The 20826-nt window shown below is 45.8% G+C and overlaps 1 protein-coding gene across 1 annotated transcript in view; it reads right to left on the bottom strand.

Annotated features, from left to right (window-relative positions):
* HTR1E (5-hydroxytryptamine receptor 1E) overlaps positions 1-20603 on the bottom strand; it is a 148217-nt gene extending 127614 nt beyond the window's left edge. Inside the window, exon 1 of the mRNA XM_033935661.1 lies at positions 20414-20603. The gene's annotated coding sequence lies outside the window, so the exon portion shown is untranslated. The remainder of the gene's footprint in view (positions 1-20413) is intronic.
* Between the last annotated feature and the right edge of the window lie 223 nt (positions 20604-20826).

Raw genomic sequence — 20826 nt, 5'->3', positions numbered from 1 at the left:
GGGGCAGGTGGGGGTGCCGATGCTGCTCAGTGCCGTCGTGGAGGGGGGGGGCGCCGATGCTGCTGAGTGCCGTCGCAGCCCAGGAATTTTCCGGACCTGTCCGGCTGTGCACCCCCTCTAAGGCTGCACCCGGGGTGGATCGCCCCCCCCCCCCCTTGGTACACCACTGCTTCCAATACTCCTGCCCCATGCAGAGCCATGTTGTGAGTTCCCGTGGTCTCACGAGATACTACAGGAACTCAGCACGGCTCTGCACAGGGCAGGAGTGTAGGAAGATCGCTCCTGCCCCATGTCACCGCTAGACCACCAGGTAAGGTCCGTGCTCCAATCACCTCCACACCACCTCCAATCGCTCCCCCGATCGCCCCCCCCCCCCCCCCGCCGCCTCTGATCGCCTCCCTCCAAGTCCCGGGGCCGGGTTTTTTTCGATGCCAACGAGCAATTCTCAGGGGAGGGGCCTGGGGGAAAAAACGCGGATAGTGCTTGGGTTCAGGAGAATGCTTACAAAGTACTTACTAGGTGGTACGATACCCCTGAACGGTTGCTCAAAATGTTTCCAGGCGTGCCTGATCAATGTTGGCGATGTGGGGAGCACGTGGGATCCTTTTTACACATTTGGTGGGGCTGTGTGGTTATTGGTCCCTTTTGGAGGGCAGTGGCATGTACCTTGTCCACCTTGCTTGGAGATCCGGTGGGCGTGACTCCTCAGTCGTGCCTTTTGGGTCTCTATAATGAAAGGGAACATCTTTGGCAGACTAAACTACTTTGTTGGGGGTCTAGCAGCTGCTAAATGTCTCATAGCTAATCACTGGAAAACTAAAGTGGCTCCCTCTATCCCTGACTGGACCACTCGACTTTTGTCCCTTGGGAGGATGGAGATGGCAGTGGCTACTCCTCGTCATAAGTTCCTGACCTGATCTGTGACCTGGATCAAAATAAGAGATTTATTGGACACTCTGTAGGGGTTCCTTAGATTATTCGTCTGGTTGGCTCATTGGATGGTGAGAGGGTTTTTTTTTTTTTTTGGGGGGGGGGGGTTTGCTGGGGGTATGGAGTTGGGGATATATGAGATGAGGGGGGATTGGGGGGGGGGTCCTGGGGTGAAAATTGTATGGTATATGTGCATTTCTTTTTTGAACATTTTTAGAAGTTGTTGCTTATACTATTGATGTGACTGAAGGTTGATGTTCAATGTCTGTTGTATATTATGAAAATTTGAAATAAAAATTTAAATTAAAAAAAAAAAGCAAAACCACGGATAATCGAAACTGCGAACATCGAAACCGCGAATAGGGAGGAGGAAGTGTATATTAAAGGATGGCTGTAACAAAAAAAAACCCCGCGAATAACATATAAAAAGTCATTCGCGGTTTTTCCGTATTCGCGGTCAAGCTCCGCCCCTAACCACCGCGAATACGGAGGGAGGAGTGTACATCACAGGTACATGCAATGTAATAATTATTCGTGAGGGCGTGTCTATGTGTGCTTCTAGAACATATGAGAGCGTTGATAATGGCTGTAAACATTCCACCAAAACGTTAACGGGAGCTATTTATCTGCTGCAAGGCCTTACTTTGTTAATAGTTAGGTCATCAACATTAAGAACATGTCAGTGAACTATCATTAAGCAGGTCAAGTACACTAAAATAATAATTAAGAGCTTGTTTCCTACAGAGCTGGATATTTGTGTGTTATTAGGTTGTAGTTTGATGGATTTAGAAGACAAAAGGAGTGGCACGTTCATGCCTTTCGGGTGAGGATCGTCCCCAGCCGACGTAGAGAAAAACCGAGCACACAGATAAGTGCCTGTTTTCAGTGAACTGATTTGAAAAAAGTTATGAGAAGTTAAGCGATATGAAAATAATGAAGTATAATAAAATATTTAAAACTGGGTCAATGACGAATGCTAAGTCGCGACTTAAAACTTCAAATCGTTACCTAAGCTGGGCACGTATTTCCGTGGACTAAAACTGAATTTCAAAAAAAGTGGAAAGCACATCGGATGACCTCAATAGAAGATTTGATTTTTATATTGGAGTTATATATTGATTTCGTTGCTTCACTTGTACTATTGGGACGTTGATTCATAAAACACATTATGGTCAAGAAGGACTAAGGGCTCCTTTTACAAAGGCTCGTTGGCGGTTTAACGTGCGTAATACCGCACGCTAAACCGCTGGCTGCGCTAGCTGCTACCGCCTCCTCTTGAGCAGGCGGTAGTTTTTAGGCCAGCGTGGGGGATAACGCGTGATGAAAAGTCACGCCCGTTAACCCTGCTAACTCAGCTTGATAAAAGAAGCCCTAGGTGTCACTAAAGGAAGACAAATGAACACTTAGATGTAATCTGCCCAGTACTGGCCTTAGTTCTTCAATTCTAGATCCTCTGTGCTCATTAGTGGTGCCCGATTCAGGAAAAAAAATTTTGATTCAATTCGATTCAGCCTATTGAATTGGTTTTTTGATTCGATTCGATTTTCCTGCCCAATTGGGTGGAGTTTTTTTTCAAACATACTGGTGGGTTTATTTTACAGCCTCTTCACCCCCTTTGCCTTCTCCTAACCACATTGGCGCTGTGGTGTAAACAAAACAAACGAATAAAAAAGACTTTTCCTCTCTCTGTGAAATCCTAGCTCACGTTTGCGGTCTAACACCAGCTCTGGCAGGATACACGTTTCAAATCTGACATATTGTAATCACAAAACAGAAAATAAAATTAGTTTTTCTACCTTTTGTTGTCTGGTCATTATTCAAATTTTGTTGGTCTCAGGCTCTGGTTGACTTCTGATAACTTGCTTGCCAGGGTCTCCTTCTTTCTTCTTTCTCCCTGCTAACCATCCATCTTCCATCTCTGTCATCCCCTTCCTTCTCTTCCCTCCCCAGGAGGTCTGGCATCTTTCCTTTTTTTCGTCTCCCTTCACAGATCCACCTTTTCTTAACTATCCTTTCATCCAGCATCTCTCCTTCCTTCCCCACCACCCCAGGGTCTACCATCTTTCCCTTTCTTTTCTCAACTACCCTCCTATCCAGTATCTCTATCCCTCCCTCCACAACATCCCTTGCGTCCAACTTCTCTCCCTTTTTGTTCCTTCCCTACCTAAATCCCATTGTCCATCATCTCTCTCCCTCTCCTCTATTTTCAGACCCATTCTTCCTCCCCAAAGTCCAGTATATGCACATCTCTTTGAACCCCCCTTCTCTCCCTCCATGTACTTCTATACCAGGGCCCCCTTCCCCTGAAGGTCTGTCCCCCCTTGAAGGTCTGTCCCCCCTGAAGGCCTGCACCCCACCCCTAAAGGCCTGTGCCACCATCCCTGAAGGCCTGTTTCCCCCTTGAATGCTTGTCCCCCCCTTAAAGGTCTGCATCCCACCTTTGAAGGCCCGCCTGTCCCTCCTAAAGGCCTGCCTGTCCTCCCCCCTTGAAGGCCTATCCCACCCCTGAAGGCCTGCCTGTCCCCCCTGACCAGTTGCCATTGTGATAATGTCCATGCCCATCATCTACCCCTAAAATGCACCCCCACAAAAAAAAATAAATCAAGTTTATTAAAATTTGTTAACCCACGTATCATATTTCTAAGCGGCGGACATCCGCTATAATCCCTTAGTGCGCATGCGCACTTCAATTTTCATGGCTCCGTGCGTCTGTAGCTCCATGCCGGCAGAATGTTAAAGGATGCAGCGCATGCGCAAGTTCGGGGCTGACCTCGTGGAGAGAAGGAGGCGGCAGCGATCAAGCTATGGAGCTAGGGGAGGAAAGGCCACAACCACTGCTGCTCCTTGGTCACACGGCCTTCTCCTCTGCCTCCACTCTCCCCTCTGGGTCAGAGCACCGTTGCAGCTCGCAGGACCCGCGCTCTCTGCCCGCCCGGCAGTGAACCAACACCCCTTACCTTTGAATTTGTTCGTTGGGCGGGTCAAGGATGAGCATTTGTTTATTTGTGCTGGAGACTGGTGGCGCTGCCACAAGGGGGGAGGGAAAAAGACAGAAAGACAGACAGACACAGATAGCGGCCAAGGAGAGAAAGAAAGAGACAGAAAGACACACAGACAGTGGCCAAGGGGGGAGAGAGAAAGACAGAGAGACAGCAGCCGAGAGAGAGAGAAAGAGACAGAAAGACACACAGACAGCGGCCAAGGAGAGAAAGAGACAGAAAGACAGACAGCGGCCAAAGAGAGAGAAAGAGACAGAAAGACAGACAGCGGCCAAGGAGAGAGAGAGAGAAAGAGACAGAAAGACACACAGACAGCGGCCAAGGAGAGAAAGAGACAGAAAGACAGCGGCCAAAGAGAGAGAAAGAGACAGAAAGACAGACAGCGGCCAAGGAGAGAGAGAGAGAAAGAGACAGAAAGACACACAGACAGTGGCCAAGGAGAGAAAGAGACAGAAAGACAGACAGACAGACACATAGACAGTGGCCAAGGAGAGAGAGACAAAAAGACAGACAGTCAGCGACCAAGGAGACAGAGAGAGAGAGAGAGAGACAGAAAGAAAGACAGCAGCCAAGAAGAGAGAGAGAGACAGAAAGAAAGACAGACAGACAGACACATCTATTCTAGCACCCGTTATTGTAATGGGCTTAAAGACTAGTAGGTAAATAATATAAAATCTGGGCTTTACATTTACATTTCAAAGACAGACATACATTGTCAGACCATAGGTTAGTGGGGAGAAATACAATATTGGATAGGAAAGCGAGACGATGAGGGTAAGTCCATTAGGTAGAGAGAATTCTGTTGTGTGATGATCGTTGTTGCAGAAGTGGAGAGATTATCGGTCGAACGCGTCTCTAAATAAGAAAGTTTTTAAGTTAGATTGGAAGCGGTCTAACGATGTTTCTGGTTTGGTGTGTCCCACGTTAGACCGATATTTGTTGCATTGGGTGCACATTAGCGCCTAACACATTAGCCCCTAATTGACCCCATCTGACTTCCTGACTCCTGGGACTACACCTCCCAGAAGCCCTTTGTTCTTCTTTTTTAGAGCCAGGATTTAAGGGAAGAATTGTGCCCTTACTCGCAAGCTGTTATTTAAATACTCTCAGGTTTTTAGCTCTTCGGAGGCAATTACACTCTGGCAGATCTGCAAGAGAAATCTAAAATAAGCCAAAATATTCTTCCCCAAAACCAGCCAAAATGAGAAGATTCTTTTTGCTATTTATTTCCAGCACATTGATATTCCGTTCATTAGAAACCACAGTTACGTGCCAAATATTGAATTGACCTTTAGATTTCCAACATTATATTTCTAATGACTTGGAGACACCAGTGACTAGATACCTATAATTACAGAATATTGTTCTGTGCTTCTTTCCAGTTTCATAAAAAAGGATTTGTGATGATCAGTGCTATTACTATACAGGGTGCCCACAAAACACTCCTTGAGTTTAAATGGTTCCAAAACCAAAATTTATTGGAATATTCTTTCACCTTTGAGGCTACAGTTTCATCAACTCATAAAGTTTCATATGGTATCATACACTCGATGTGCGCCCCTACCTGTTACTCGGCAAACATCGATATGATCATCGAGCTCAGACCAGACTCTCCAAAGCATCTCGGGTGTGATCGCATTTATAGCTTCATTGATGCGTTCCTGCAGATCATCCATAGTTGCGGGTAGTGGAGGTGCGTACACTCTGTCTTTCACGTACCCCCAAAGGAAAACGTCAGGTGGCTCAAAATCAATTCAAACTGAACGTCTCTAAGACTGAGGTGTTATATATCGGTCGTGGTAAGAAATTGGTATCTTGTCCAGTTGAGATCTCTCTTGCAGGCGAGGTTGTCCCGGACCGGTACAAGGGCAGTTTAGGTATCTGGGAGTTGTGTTAGATTCCACTTTGTCTTTTAAGGCTCAGATTAAGACTGTGATTTCTGGCGTGTTTTTAAAGCTGCGTTTAGTACGGAGGCTGCGTGAGTATCTCTCTGGGAATAGGTTTTGCTCGGTCATCGCGTTGTTGATAATCCCTATGCTTGATTATTGTAACTCCATTTATTTGGGCTTGCCCAAGTGTGTTTTGCGGGCATTGCAACGAGCACAAAACGTCTTATTGTTCATGCTCCCAAATTCGATCACATCACACCAATACTCTGGGCTCCTTTTACTAAGCTGCATTAGAAACATAGAAACATAGAAATAGACGGCAGATAAGGGCCACGGCCCATCCAGTCTGCCCACCCTAATGACCCTCCCCTACCTTTGCCTTGTGAATAGACCCCATGTGTCGATCCCATTTGGCCTTAAAATCAGGCACGCTGCTGGCTTCAGTCACCTCCAGTGGAAGACTATTCCAGCGATCAACCACCCTTTCAGTGAAAAATAATTTCCTGGTGTCACCTCGTAGTTTCCCACCCCTGATTTTCCACGGATGCCCTCTTGTTGTCGTGGGACCCTTGAAAAAGAAGATATCTTCCTCCGCCTCGATGCGGCCCGTGAGATACTTGAACGTCTCGATCATGTCCCCCCTCTCTCTGCGCTCCTCGAGCGAGTATAGCTGTAATTTGTCTAACCGTTCTTCGTACGGGAGATCCTTCAGTCCCGAGACCATCCGGGTGGCCATTCTCTGAACCGACTCCAGTCTCAGCACATCCTTGCGATAATGCGGCCTCCAGAATTGCACACAGTATTCCAGGTGGGGCATTAACTCGCGGAATAGCATGCGCTAAATTGCCCTGCACGCTAGACGCTAACGCCAGCATTGAGCTGGCGTTAGTTCTATCCGCGTAGCGTGGGTTTAGCACGTGTTAAAATGCATGCTCTAAAAACGCTAATGCAGCTTATTAAAAGGAGCCCTTTGTGAGCTCCTTGGGCTGCCAATTGTCATGCAGGTCGAGTTTAAAGTTCTTTGATATTTAAAGTGCTTCAGTTCAACTGTCCGTCAAGCGTTCGATCTCTGTTGCGGTGGCGCCGTCCTTCGCGTGAGTTACAGTCTTCCGACAAAATTTGTTTAGAAGTTCTAATCTAATGCTTGACTTTATATACTGAGTCATCAAGGAAAGCTCGACTCGGTTTACAATAGTTAAATTATCGAATAAAAACCCAGAAAAGAATAAGACTAAGTTCGGTAAAGTTTATTTTCAAAGTGTTTAGCAAACAAATTCGTTTTTAAGGATTTGCGAAAAGGTCGAAGAGAGCCGGAACTCCTTAAAAGAAGTGGAAGGTCATTCCACAGTTGAGAGAGCTTAAAAATCAAAGAGGGACTGACAAACTTAAGTCCCTTAATCCCTTTTTTGGAAGGAAGAGATCATTTGAATTGTTGATCTTGCAAAAGAAAATCTATAAGCATTCCAGGATCGAGGAAGGAGAGGAGTAAAAATACCATGTAAAATTTTTAAAAAACAACACAGGCCCACTTCAATTGAACTCTAAAAGTTTCAAGTTTAATAGTGTTTGATAATGTCATATAATTCAATGCGTATAACATGTATCCATTATATAAAAGAAAACAGGGTGGACAAAATAAAATAAGACAATACATCCATATCATTTTTGTTCTATTACAAACTGATACAAACTGGTACAAATGGATGATGGGAGGGACTACAATTTATAAAAAAGGGGAACATTTGAGGTAAGAACACAAAGGATGGGATCACTTGAGGAAGGTATAAAATGAATAAGATGAAGATATTTTTATAGTTTGTATAGATTTAGTTTTATTGAACAGACTATGTGATATTGACCTCTTTATAGAAAAGAGATTTTAATCTAGTTAAAATCTCTTTTCTATAAAGAGGTCAAGGGATAGGTTAATGTAAGATTAATTGTAATGTAGAAGAGAGATGTCTAGGAATGTATATGTTTGGATAGATTATTTTGTGGATATGGGGAGGGATGGGAGGTGGGTGGGGGGGAATTAAAATATGTATAATAACGTTGTTTAAGAATGTCAAGTGAGTTATGTGAATCATTTGTAATAATATTGTACACTTGTTGAAAGAAATAAAATGAATAAAGATTTAAAAAAAAAAAAAGAGATTTTAGGGAATGCTTAAATTTTTTTTTTTTTTTTTTTAATTTGATGACCTATTTGTTTAATGCATTAGGGTCATGTTTAATGCGTCACGTGATCAAATTTATGTTTCCCAAAAAATCAATTTCCGTCATTAGCTGTGGTGCGACTTACAAGGAACCGCAAGTCGATGCTTTCTGTCCAGGGCCCGATGCTTTGGAATACCCTTATTTTATCTTTGCGCCAAACTAACATGCGTTTGTATTTTTCGGTTCGAGCCCTGAGAATGCTTGATTTCCTCTGTTTTTATATTGTGCTTGGCTTGCTGATTAGTGTCCGTTTGTAGCCTATTCTGTACCTTACTTTATTTCTCACCTAGATTTGTGGATCGGCGGGTTATAAATCATTTTAAATAAATACATTTTGTCGCGTTGCAATGTCTGAAGGTTGTAACTTCTGCACCAATTGCAGCTTATAAGGGTGAAAGGTGCAAGCGATTGCTTAAGATCTTGCTAAGCGTGCTTTTTGGGACGTGTATTTGCTGTCATCTTATTGATAAACATATTCCAGTAAGTTTTGATTTTGTAACCATTTAAAATCAAGGAGTGTTTTTGTGGGCACCCTGAATTTCTTGGGGGTATATGGGAGTGTTGAAGGAAATGTGGGGTTTTTTCCCCTGCAATTTGTTAAATTCTTTTTTTTTTGGGGGGGGGGGATTTAGAATCTGCAAGTATGCAAAAGGCTGTAGCACAGGGGTCTCCAAAATCCCTCCTTGAGGGCCGAATCCAGTCGGGTTTTCAGGATTTCCCCAATGAATATGCATTGAAATAAGTGTATGCACATAGATCTCATGCATATTCATTGGGGAAATCCTGAAAACCCCAGTGGATTCGGCCCTCAAGGAGGGACTTTGGAGACCCCCTGCTGTAGCGTATCTACTGTAAATCCGTTTCAGGTTTTGTACTGTCTCTGCTTAATTCTAGGAGCGCAGCATAATATATGTTCAGCCTGGTCTATAACTAAACATGCGACACAAAAGTTAGAGACATGGGCATCAGTTTGTGGAATGCCCAGCAGTAGCAGCTGTGCAGGATGGAAAAGCATTCCGCTGGGCAGCTACTGTATATTTATATAAAGTTACAATAGACCATGGGCTCCTTTGACAAGGCTCCAAGATTATTGGGGCTCAGATTAAGACTGTGATTTCTGGCGTGTTTTTAAAGCTGCGTTTAGCGCTAGCGGTTTTAGCGCCCGCTATATTGCCCCGCGCGCCAGACGCTGACGCCAGCCTGTGAGCCTTACGTCTGTCCCTGGAAAGATGGTTGAAGCACTGATCAAGGATAGCATAGTCCGGCACCTAGATACACACGACTTGATGAAACCCAGTCAACATGGGTTCAGGAAAGGGAAATCATGTTTAACGAATTTACTTCAATTTTTTGAGACCGTGAACAAGCAAATTGATAGTGGAATGCCGGTGGACATAATATATTTGGACTTCCAGAAAGCATTCGACAAGGTTCCACATGAAAGACTTCTCAGGAAACTACAAAGCCATGGAATAGAGGGAGATATACAAAGGTGGATAGGCAAATGGTTGGAAAGCAGAAAGCAGAGAGTGGGCATAAATGGGAAGTTCTCAGACTGGGAGAAAGTGACTAGTGGTGTGCCCCAGGGCTCAGTGCTTGGGCCGATCCTATTTAATATTTACATCAATGACCTGGAAGACGGAATATCCAGTGAGATCATTAAGTTTGCAGACGACACAAAGCTATGCCGGGCAACCAGATCGCAGGAGGATAGCGAGGAACTCCAGAGCGACTTGTATCAGTTAGAGAAATGGGCAGAGCAATGGCAGATGAAGTTCAACGTGGAGAAATGCAAAGTAATGCGTTTAGGTAGTAAGAATAAGGAACACTAGTATAGAATGTCAGGTGCAACTCTGGGTAAGAGCGAACAAGAAAAGGACCTGGGTGTACTGATAGATAGGACCCTGAAGCTGTCGGCACAATGCGCGGCAGCGGCAAAGAAAGCAAACAGAATGTTAGGCATGATAAAGAAAGGAATCATGAGTAGATCGGAGAAAGTCATAATGCCGCTTTATAGAGCAATGGTCAGACCACACTTGGAATACTGTGTCCAACATTGGTCTCCCAACCTAAAGAAGGATATAAAACTGCTGGAGAGGGTGCAGAGACGAGCAACGAAGCTAATAAGAGGTATGGAGAACTTGGAATATGAGGAACGACTCAAGAAACTGGGACTGTTCTCCCTTGAGAAGAGGAGGCTACGAGGGGACATGATCGAGACGTTCAAAATGCTGAAAGGCATCGATAAAATAGAGCAGGAAAATAAATTATTTACATTGTCCAACGCGACACGGACAAGAGGACATGGTTTGAAGCTAAGGGGGGACAAGTCTAGGACAAATGTCCGGAAGTTCTGCTTCACGCAGCGAGTGGTAGACGCCTGGAATGCTCTCCCAAAGGAGGTTATTAAGGAATCCACTGTGCTGGGATTCAAAGGCAAATTAGATGCACATCTCCTTACGAGAGGCATAGAGGGATATGGGTGACTAAAACTACATCAGGTGTATACCTGACTGGGCCTCCGCGTGTGCGGATCGCCGGACTCGATGGACCATGGGTCTGATCCGGAGAAGGCAGTTCTTATGTCCTTATGTCAGTTCTAGCTGCGTAGCGTGGGTTTAGTGCGGGCTAAAATTCTGCGTGCTCTAAAAACGCTATCGCAGTTTTGTAAAAGGAGCGCCGTGTTTTACCAGTTGGGCTGAGGTGCCAGCACCCTTTCTGATCTACTAAAAAATATTGAAAGGTTGACCATACCTTTGACCAGGGGTTCTCAGCACCTGCCTCGGGACACACCCAAGCAGTCAGCTTTTCAGGATATTAACACGGGGGCCAATTTTGAGACCACTAACTCCTGTGGTCAGTGCTGAACGTTGATATTTAATGCCGAGCCCTTTCCGATGACTGTCTTTGGCTGGCTCAAACTTAGCTGGCTATGTCGATTTTAAGTGCTGTCCGGCTAAGTTAAAGCTGCCAAGGTAGACCTGATTTTAGTGCAGCCCAATTTGTCCAGATGTGAAAGCAGTAGGGGGGGGAGGGTAAAAAAAACTTCCTTTTCTTACTGATCCTGAGAGGTTAATCCGAGGCAGAGTCTTCTTTTGAGGGTTTTCTTGGGCTGAGTGCCATTCTTGGGATTAGTATCATCATTTATGGATGTCTAGGGACGGGGTGGAACAGTTGGTCAATAGGAAATCATGTTCTGATGCGGATACGAGGGATGGAAGATTATTGGGGCGTATAGAAGTGGAAGATGACATCTTCCTTCTTAGAGGCCCCTCAACCACAAGAGGGCACCCGCTCAAACTCAGGGGCGGAAAATTTCACGGCGACACCAGGAAGTATTTCTTCACGGAGCGAGTGATTGATCGGTGGAACGGGCTTCCAGTGCAGGTGATCGAGGCCAGCAGCGTGCCAGATTTTAAGAATAAATGGGACGCCCATGTGGGATCCCTAAGAGGGTCAGGGCAAAACACTAGCTAATCTTAAGGGGAGGGTCTATAGTGGGCAGACTTGATGGGCCTTGGCCCTTTTCTGCCCTCATCTTTCTATGTTTCTATGTTTCTTCCAAAGGAGTCTAGCTTCTTGTATGGGGCTGCAGTTGGCCGAGGCATGAAACCAGAATGGTATGGAGGTGGTTATTGCGGAATCCACCGTTCTAGGATTTAAAAGCAAACGAGATGCACATCTCCTTACGAGAGGCATAGAGAGATATGGGTGCCTAAAATTACGCCAGGTGTACACCTGGCTGGGCCTCCGCGTGTGCGGATCGCCGGACTCGATGGACCGAAGGTCTGATCTGGAGATGGCAGTTCTTATATTCTTATATGGGGGGAAGGGGAGGGGGGGAAGTTTCAGTATTCACTTGGGGCTAACAATTCAAAAGGCTAGTTAGCCCAGAAGAAACTCAAGGAGCATAATTACTGATCCTACAATTGCTCATATTTTGTGTGAAGGCTTCCGTATATTTCGTACACTTTTCATAGTTCATATACGATGCATATCTAGGCTGATAGTCAAAAGAGCACCTGCAGATGGTTTTTGGAACTGCCACACTGAATGTGTGTTGAGACAGATTTGCATACACTAAGGGCCAAATTCTATAAATGGTGTCCCGATTTTAGGCAGTGATAGGTGTCCTACTGCTGTCTAACCAGCCAATCAGAATGAACGTTTGTAGGAAAAAACCTACCTGAGGCAGGTGGCCTACACTTTAGGTGTTCTCGCGGATCCAGGGAGAGGTGTAGGAACACCTAAGATCACCCAAGGCTGGGACTGGGCGTGGTTTCGCCTGGAAGTAGCACTGAGCGAGCTTAAGCAGCATTAGGTGTCTCCCTAGAGCCACGACAGACATCGGAAATGTAGGCCATTAAAATACTGGTCTACATTTCAAATAGACATGACCGCTGAGCTGATTGCTCCCACGATCAGCTGAGCAACCACAGTACGGATCCCCCAAACTACCGCAAGTCGGCCAGCAGAAGGGATGCCGCCCGAACCCCCCCCCCCCCTCCTTGACAATGTCCACGTCAGGAGGGATGCCCAATTCCTCCTGCTGGAATCCAAAAAAACAACCCCCCCCCTCCAACTGCAATAGGCTGGAGGGATGCCCCTTTGGTGTCTGGCCAATCGGAGTCTTAGGCCACTCCCAGTGCAACCCAGAATGCACTGCAAAGGAGGCCTAAGACTCCGGTTGGCCCAGGTCTTAGGCCCCTTCCTGGTGCAAACCAGGAAGGGGAAGGCCCATCACTGTGAAGAGGCAGGCTTGGCGTCCGGAGGGAGTAGGCATCCCTCCGGCCCGCCGTACTACAAAAGGTATTGGGGGGGTTGGGGGATGGTTGGGGTACTGGGGGGGTTATAGATTGGGGAGGTCATGGGTTCGGGGGGGGCCTATCATGCCTATCATGGTTGGAGGGGTTGTTTCGGTGGTTCCAGCAGGAGGGAGTAGGCATCCTTCCTGCTAGGGGACTTCTTGGGGGTTTTGGGAGTGGCGGTAGGAGGAATTGGACACCCCTCCTGCCATGTACAGTGTCAGGTAGGGGTTGGGGGGGTGGCAGGAGGAATTTTGCATCTCTCCTGACATGGACAATGTCGGGGGGGGGGGGGTCGCTGTCGCTTAGCTGATCGCAGAGATTCCCTTGCCGCGATCAGCTCAGCAGCAATGCGATTCTCTACCCGACGCCTGAGACATGGACGCCAGTTAGAGAATCGGGGTGGTTAAGCGGGGTTAGGTCTCTGTCCCTCAGGGCAGACGCGATTCTATATAAGATGCCGGTGTGTGATTCTCAGCCGTTTCTTAGGCAGGTCCTATACAGAATTCCCCCCTAAGTTTCAAATGGAGGAAAATATATCTCATGCATGTTAATTGTAGCTGAAATCTAGACCAGGTAGGTGCGTTTTTAGGATTCGATTGGGAAAACACTGTCTTAAGCTGAGCTAATTGGGTACCTTGGCATGATATATTATCACTCTTCACTATAGGAATGTGCTAATGTACAGCCAGATTGAGAATAATGAGCTGATTAGCCAAAACCTCAAAAGCCCTGGCAAAAATATGAGATAATTATTACTGCCTTATTTAATTTGTGGATTTCAGGTTGGTATTATCTCAAGTCAATTATTATCCCCATTCTGCAGAGGTAAGGATATTCGGAGACACTATCCAGATACCCCTAACTCTATAAACCTGCGTGATCAAATATTTGTTTGGTGTGAAAATTTGCACGCGCGGTTTATAGAACAGCGTTAGTTGTGTGCATAATTAGTGATCAGGATGCTCCGCGCGATTGACGGGGCGCAGTTGTCCTGTGTGCCTTTGTCAGGCCACGGGATCCCCAGTGGCATAGCTAGGAAGAGCAGTGCCCTCTCCCTGCCCCTACCTGCCTGCACACACGCCCCCTTCCCCCGTACCTTTTTAACCTTGACGCAAGCAGAAGTGACATCAGAGAAGAGCGCCGAAGCTGACGCGGGCAGTAAGTTGGTGGCTGCTCACGCTGAAGTTAAAAAGGTGCAGAGGAAGGGAAGGGGTGTGTGCGTGGTTGGGGGAGGAAGGGTTCTGGCACCCTGAGCAACACCGTGCCTCCCCTCCCCCCCTTACTATGCCATTGTATATCCCTCATTCCTGCACCATCGTCTCAACCATGCATCGAGACTTCAGAGTAGAGAATGACACGGTGACAAAATTCATCACCGTTCCCATCCTCGTTGATAACCGCGGGAAACCATCTTCATGTCATTCTTTAAGGAGAGAGGGAAGAATCAGAGTATGAATGGCCACAACCACTGACCCACAAGCTTTGCTTTGAAGAATGCTGGTGTAGAAGGACTGAGGTTGAAACAGACACTACATAATGACAGTCTCTGGTATCCAGAGCAGATATTGTGGTGTCATAATGCCTCATTCCACCAGTGCGTAAGAGCCAATCACATCAGTGATGTCACAATGGCTTCATTATCCTTGGCTCCCATAAGAATCAGAGAATGAATGGCCACAACCACTGACCCGCAAGCTTTGCTTTGAAGAATGCTGGTGTAGAAGGACTGAGGTTGAAACAGACACTACAGAATGACAGTCTCTGGTATCCAGAGCAGATATTGTGATGTCATAATGCCTCATTCCACCAGTGCCTAAGAGCCAATCACATCAGCGATGTCACAATGGCTTCATTATCCTTGGCTCACATAAGAATCAGAGTATGAATGGGCCCAGCCACTTACCCTCAAGCTTTGCTTTGAAGAATGCTGGTGTAGAAGGACTGAGGTTGAAATAGACACTAGAAAATGACAAGGGATTATTTCCCGCGGGGACGGGAACGATGATGAATTTTGTCACCGTGTCATTCTCTACTTCAGAGCTCTGGCTGCCTTTTAGATCCTGCGCATGGAATGGGACACATTTTCAAAAATGCTACCCTGGAGGATGTGGATTTCATCTTTCTGTCTAAGAGCGACTAGGGCTCTTCAGCCTGAAGACGGCTCAGAAGGGATACGGTAGAGGTTTATGAAATACAGAGTGGAGTGGCGCGGGTAGAGGGGAATTGCTGTATTTACTCTTCCCCCTGCCCCCCCCCCCCCCCACACACAAAAAAAAAATACCCGGACTAGGGAACATGTAATGAAGCTATTAAGTAGTAGATTTTAAACAAACAGGAGAAATATTTCTTCTCGCAGCGTGTAAGTAAACTCTGGAAATTGTTGCCAGAGAATGTGGTGAAAGCAGTTAGCTGAGCAGGGTTTAAAAAGATTTGGAAAACTTGCTAAAAAGAGAAAGCCATTATTAATATGGATTGGGGGAATTAGGATAAGCAGCCTAATATGTGCTTTACTATTTGGGGTCTTGCCAAGTACTTGTGACCTGGGTTGGTCACTATTGAAAATAGGACACTGGGCTTGATGAACCAGTATGGCAGCTCTTATGTTCTTATATACACAGCAGTGCTGGCTTCTTTTGCTTTTTTTCCTACATTTAAATAACTTAATCCAGTCAATAATTAGAACAAACAAAATAATTATACCCTGCCATCTGCTTTGCTAGATAGCTTATGGCACTGGGATGTAATTCATAAATCATCTTAGCAAGTACACAGCTTAGAGAAAAATTCTATTAGGGCATCTAATTGTAAAGGTATGTGCATACTTTTAAATTTGCATAAAACAAAACTAGGTACTAGCTCAAAATTGGGATGATGTAGCTGTGCTTTCCTTTCGGATTTTCCCATGCTTATTTCGCTCGTGATATACGAGGGGCCGCTGAAAAGTTCTCAGCCCAACCCACAAATGTGGGGCAATACATTTAGGGGCCCTTTTACCAAGGCCCTCTTCTATCAAACTGCGCTAGCAGTTTTTAGCGCAGGGAGCCACGCTATTCCCGACGCTCACAGAGTTCCTGTGAGTGTCGGGAGTAGGGCGGGCCATTCAGCGCGGCTCTCTGCGCTAAAAACAGCTAGCGCAGTTTGATAGAAGAGGGCCTTAAAGCGCGCTAACCGATTTAGCGTGTGCTAAAGGTTAGCGTTATATTCTATGGGCTCCATAGCATTTAGCGTGTGCTAAATCGATTAGTGCGCTTTAGTAAAAGGACCCCTTAGCCCAGTGATTTTCCACTTTTTTTCATTCCGGTGGAAAAATATGGAACATGCAGACTGCCCCAACTTTGGGGCTAGACCCCTTTGCGGCCAGATTTCCCTCCGGCCCCATTCACTAACCTCTCCTGCGATCCGCTTCCAATCCGTGCATGCAAATGAGGGGAAACGCATGCAAAGTGGACAGGGACCCGATTCACCAACCAAATTTTTGAAACCAACTGGGCTGGATGATCAACCCAAGAAGTGACTCTCCAGCTCCATTGAAGCCCTGCTCTCTGCTGCTCCAAATCTCTCCTGCCTGCCGCCCCAATGCTCTTCCCCGGATCTCTCCTGCCTGCTCTGCCCTGAATCACCGCCCTATCCTTCCCCATCACTCCTGCCTGCTCTGCCCCAAATCACCGTCCTGCTCTGCCCCAATTTCTCCTGCCTGCTCTGCCCCAAATCACCGCCCTATCCTTCTCCATCTCTCCTGCCTGCTCTGCCCTAAATCGCCTTCCTGCTCTGCCCCGATTTCTCCTGCCTGCTCTGCCCCGAATCACCGCCCCACCCTTCCCCATCTCTCCTGCCTGCTCTGCTCCAAATCACCGTCCTGCTCTGCCCCGATTTCTCCTGCCTGTTCTGCCCCGAATCACCGCCCTACCCTTCCCCATCTCTCCTGCCTGCTCTGCCCCAAATCGCCGTCCTGCTCTGCCCCAATTTCTCCTGCCTGCTCTGCCCTGAATCACCGCCCTATCCTTCCCCATCTCTCCTGCCTGCTCTGCCCCAAATCGCCTTCCTGCTCTGCCCCGATTTCTCCTGCTTGCTCTGCCCCAAATCACCGCCCTACCCTTCCCCATCTCTCCTGCCTGCTCTGCCCCAAATCGCCGTCCTGTTCTGCCCCAATTTCTCTGCCTGCTCTGCCCCGAATCACCGCCCTACCCTTCCTCATCTCTCCTGCCTGCTCTGCCCCAAATCGTCATCCTGCTCTGCCCCGATTTCTCCTGCCTGCCTGCCCGCCCCGAATCTCTCCTGCCCTTCCCCGCACTGCGAGTCCGTGGTTTTAACCCGCAGGTTTAAAGCAGGTTAAAACCACGGGCTCACTGGGCTACAAAAAAGATTTTAAAAAGTTCCTCCGATCGCCCTCATTTGAATTTTTCCCTTTTGTGAAATCGTCGGGCCTGCTAGGATCGGCCACGGATCGCCTAGGAAAAATGGGTTAATGAATCTAGCCCTTTGTTGGCTGAGCTGAGAACTTTTCAGCAGCCCCTTGTAGTAGTGTTTTTCTAACTTGAAGAAAGAATGCAAAATGCAGGCAAAATATGTGAAAATTTTTATCACCATGCTCATAGCCTTGGTTTTTATTTATTTTTTTTATATAAACTTTATTAATTTTAAAAACAATCATAGTGCATTAGCAAATAAACACACATATAATAATACAATAAAAGCACTTTCCACTAACAAATATTTCTAACAAAACATTTTAACCCTCCCACCCCTATAATTAATAATCCATAAACATTAATACTTTAGGAATATCAATAATTTAACTCATTTAAAATAACCTTGTATATCCCCACCCCATCCACCCACCCTGGATGTGTATAATAAAATGAACAAAATAAGATCAATCTTTACAATAAGTTATCAATGGATTCCAAACCTTTGAAAATTTCCTATAATTTCCCTGCTGTACAGCCAACATTTGCTCCATTTAAAAAATATAGCATAAAGACTCCCACTAAAAGTTATAATTTAGTCTATCCCAGGTTTTCCAATTCCTTAAAATCAATTGTATAGCAACCCCTGTCATTATAAGTAAAAGTTTATTATTATGAGCTGAAATTTGACTTTTAGCTCTCATCATTGTCCCAAATAAAACCGTGTCATATCTTAAAGCTACTGGATTATCCAATAATTTATTTATTTGATTCCAAATTGACCTCCAAAATTTGAGTATCAGTGGACAATAAAACAGTCCCTTGGTTTTTAGAACTTTTCCGTTTCGTACTTTCCACCAGGTTATTTTCCATAAGGATTCAGTACTATTTTACTGGCTCCCATTTTAAAGGATCAAAGCAAAATTAGCAGAAATCTGTTCAAATTACAGCTAGCTAGCTACCATTCCTTTCTTGGCTCAAGCCTCTGAAGCGTTTGTAACATCTGAACTTCAAAGTTATCTGGACAGATTCGACTCGATAGAGCACCTGCAATGAAGCTTTCGTAAAATGTTCCGTATGGAAACCTACTTACTAGCACTTGTATCATATCGTAAACTATCGCTCGTCAAAGACATTCTCTGAATTAATGCAGCTAGATTGATTGGCTGCTTGTGATTTAGCTCAGGGGTATCCAACCTGCAGCCCGTGAAGTATTTTGTGCGGCCCTGGTCGAGGGCGATGCAGTGTTTTTTCCTCTGCTGCCCCCTGGTGTTTACAGTCTTGCCGGCCCCCTCCTGTTTTGCGGCAGCGTTTGCGTGGCCCCCAGATAAAAATTTTTCGGCCAATGCGGCCCAGGGAAGCCAAAAGGTTGGACACCCCTGATTTAGCTGATCTTGACCTACTTATAAATTAGAATTGATAGGGATTACGGGTAGCATACTGTCTTGGCTTTCTGAAAAATCACAGCTATGCCGCAATGAACTGAAATAACATTTCTGGTGCTGGGAAACCCGACTGCGTGCTCCCCGCTCTCATCTATTCTGTTGAATAGTTCATTGGGCCTGGTTTTAAAACCATTAGGTCATAAATTTCATATTTATTAAGATGATGTTCAGATTGTATTCCCAGTATTACACTTTGTGAAAGATATGTTCCATACTACAGGTATGATTTTTTAACAAATACTTATTCATTTTTCTATACTGTTCTCTCAGGGGAGCTCAGAACGGTTTATATGAATTTATTCAGGTATTGAAGCATTTTTCCCTATCTAATGTACCTGGGAACTTGAGGGGGATTAAGTGACTTGCCCAGGGTCATAAGGAACAGCGTGGGTTTGAACCCACAACCTCAGGGTGCTGAGGCTGTAGCTTTAACCACCTGCCCTAATGCTGTCCACATCACGCGTCTAACACATCCCCATGAGATTTATATCAACTGCAGATGAACAGCATAGATATCCGTCTAGAATATAGGTCTCAAAAATCGCAAATTGGAAGAGTTTAATTATTTATTTATTCGATGGAGGTATGCAGGTCTCGCGGGGTTTGGATGGGAGGGAGAGATGGAAGGATGAGATGGTCAGCGGGAGTTTGGCTGTGCAGCTGCACGGAAGGGAGGGATAGAAGCTGGGCAAGGGTTCTGTTGCACGAGGGATGGGAGGGAGGGAGAGAGGGATAGAAAGATGCTGCAAAGGGAAGGCACAAGAGGATGGGTGGGAGGGGAGGAAAGATGCTGCCCATGTGGGGAGAGAAAGGAAAGAGGAAGAATTGGGGTGGAGGAGAGGAAAGGAGAGATGATCATTGTACATGAAAAAAATAAGACATCCTCGAAAATAAGACCCCAAATTAATATGACAGTCTTATTTTGGGGGAAACACGGTATATATATTTCCCTCTCCTAATCTACATGCATGCTAGATCAATTAAATCAGGGACATGCCAGATTGGGTTTTCAGGATTTCCCCAATGAATATTGTCACCAACCGGCTCAGGACAATGGGCCCTGAGCGGCTGGGACATGAAAGTTGTGCTCTTGTGAGCCGCGATGGGCTACACAAGGGAAATAATGTTGGAAGAAAAACACTGTCACACCAGTCCAGGGTAGAGATTTAAATAAAAACAGAATTTATTTTTCATTGGGAGAAAACAAAAACCTGGTCAGGATCTTGCTAGGATTAGCAATGAGCTCCCAAAGCAATAAGCAACCAAAAAGAAAACCACCAAAACAGCAAACAGTCCCAAAGTATAAATGTTCAGCGGTTTCAGTCCTTATCAATTCAGGCAACTGGCTTTAGTCCATGCTTATCTTTTAGTCCCAAAAACAAAATACAAACAGTCTTAAATTGACTCCCACAGCACTAGTCAGAGCACCGCTGTGACTTACCCAGCTGCTGCAAAGCTGGGGAGGTAGTGCGCTTCACGTGATATTATACTGCCAAATAGGCCCACTATCCCACCACAATAATACGTGAGGCGAACCCCACTACCTAGGCTGGAAATAGTCCTTTCTCATATCAGAGAAACAACAACAAAAAAAAAAAACTCAGCAAACAAAAAAGAGTCTTTCAAATCTTCTGGAGCTTTTTGGTTTCTGAAGCTCCTACAGGGCATAATATACTTATGGAATTCTTTCATTCAAACAAAAGGTTCCCAGTTACTCACAATTCACCAACCAGTAGCTTATCTTCACAGAAGCCAACTTCCATCGGTTGGTTCCCACTAACTGGAGCAGCAGGTGAATCCAGGTCTATTTCCATGGCCTGTGGTTCTTCATTTTCCCTCAGAGAAGATACTTCACCCGCCTCCGTCAGTTCCATGCATTCAAGTGGAGAACCGCTATCAGAATCTCTCAGCCCTGACCTCCCCTCTCTGTCCTGTGCCTCCCCACCTTTTAACTGATTCCCCAGGAGCTTTCCTCTCTGGATAGCCAGTTTGCAGCCCCGCCCCCAACCCTCAGGTGGAAAGAATTTCTTATCAGCAAGCTTGGGCCTGAGAGGGGGATGGGCATTCTGCACAGGCGCTCTCTGACTCCCTCTAGAGGGCAAAGGAGAAATGGCATCAGGGGATTCATAACC

Source organism: Geotrypetes seraphini, chromosome 3, assembly GCF_902459505.1.
Source record: "Geotrypetes seraphini chromosome 3, aGeoSer1.1, whole genome shotgun sequence".
Lineage (NCBI taxonomy): Eukaryota > Metazoa > Chordata > Amphibia > Gymnophiona > Dermophiidae > Geotrypetes > Geotrypetes seraphini.
This window is presented reverse-complemented; position numbering and strand designations above follow the sequence as displayed.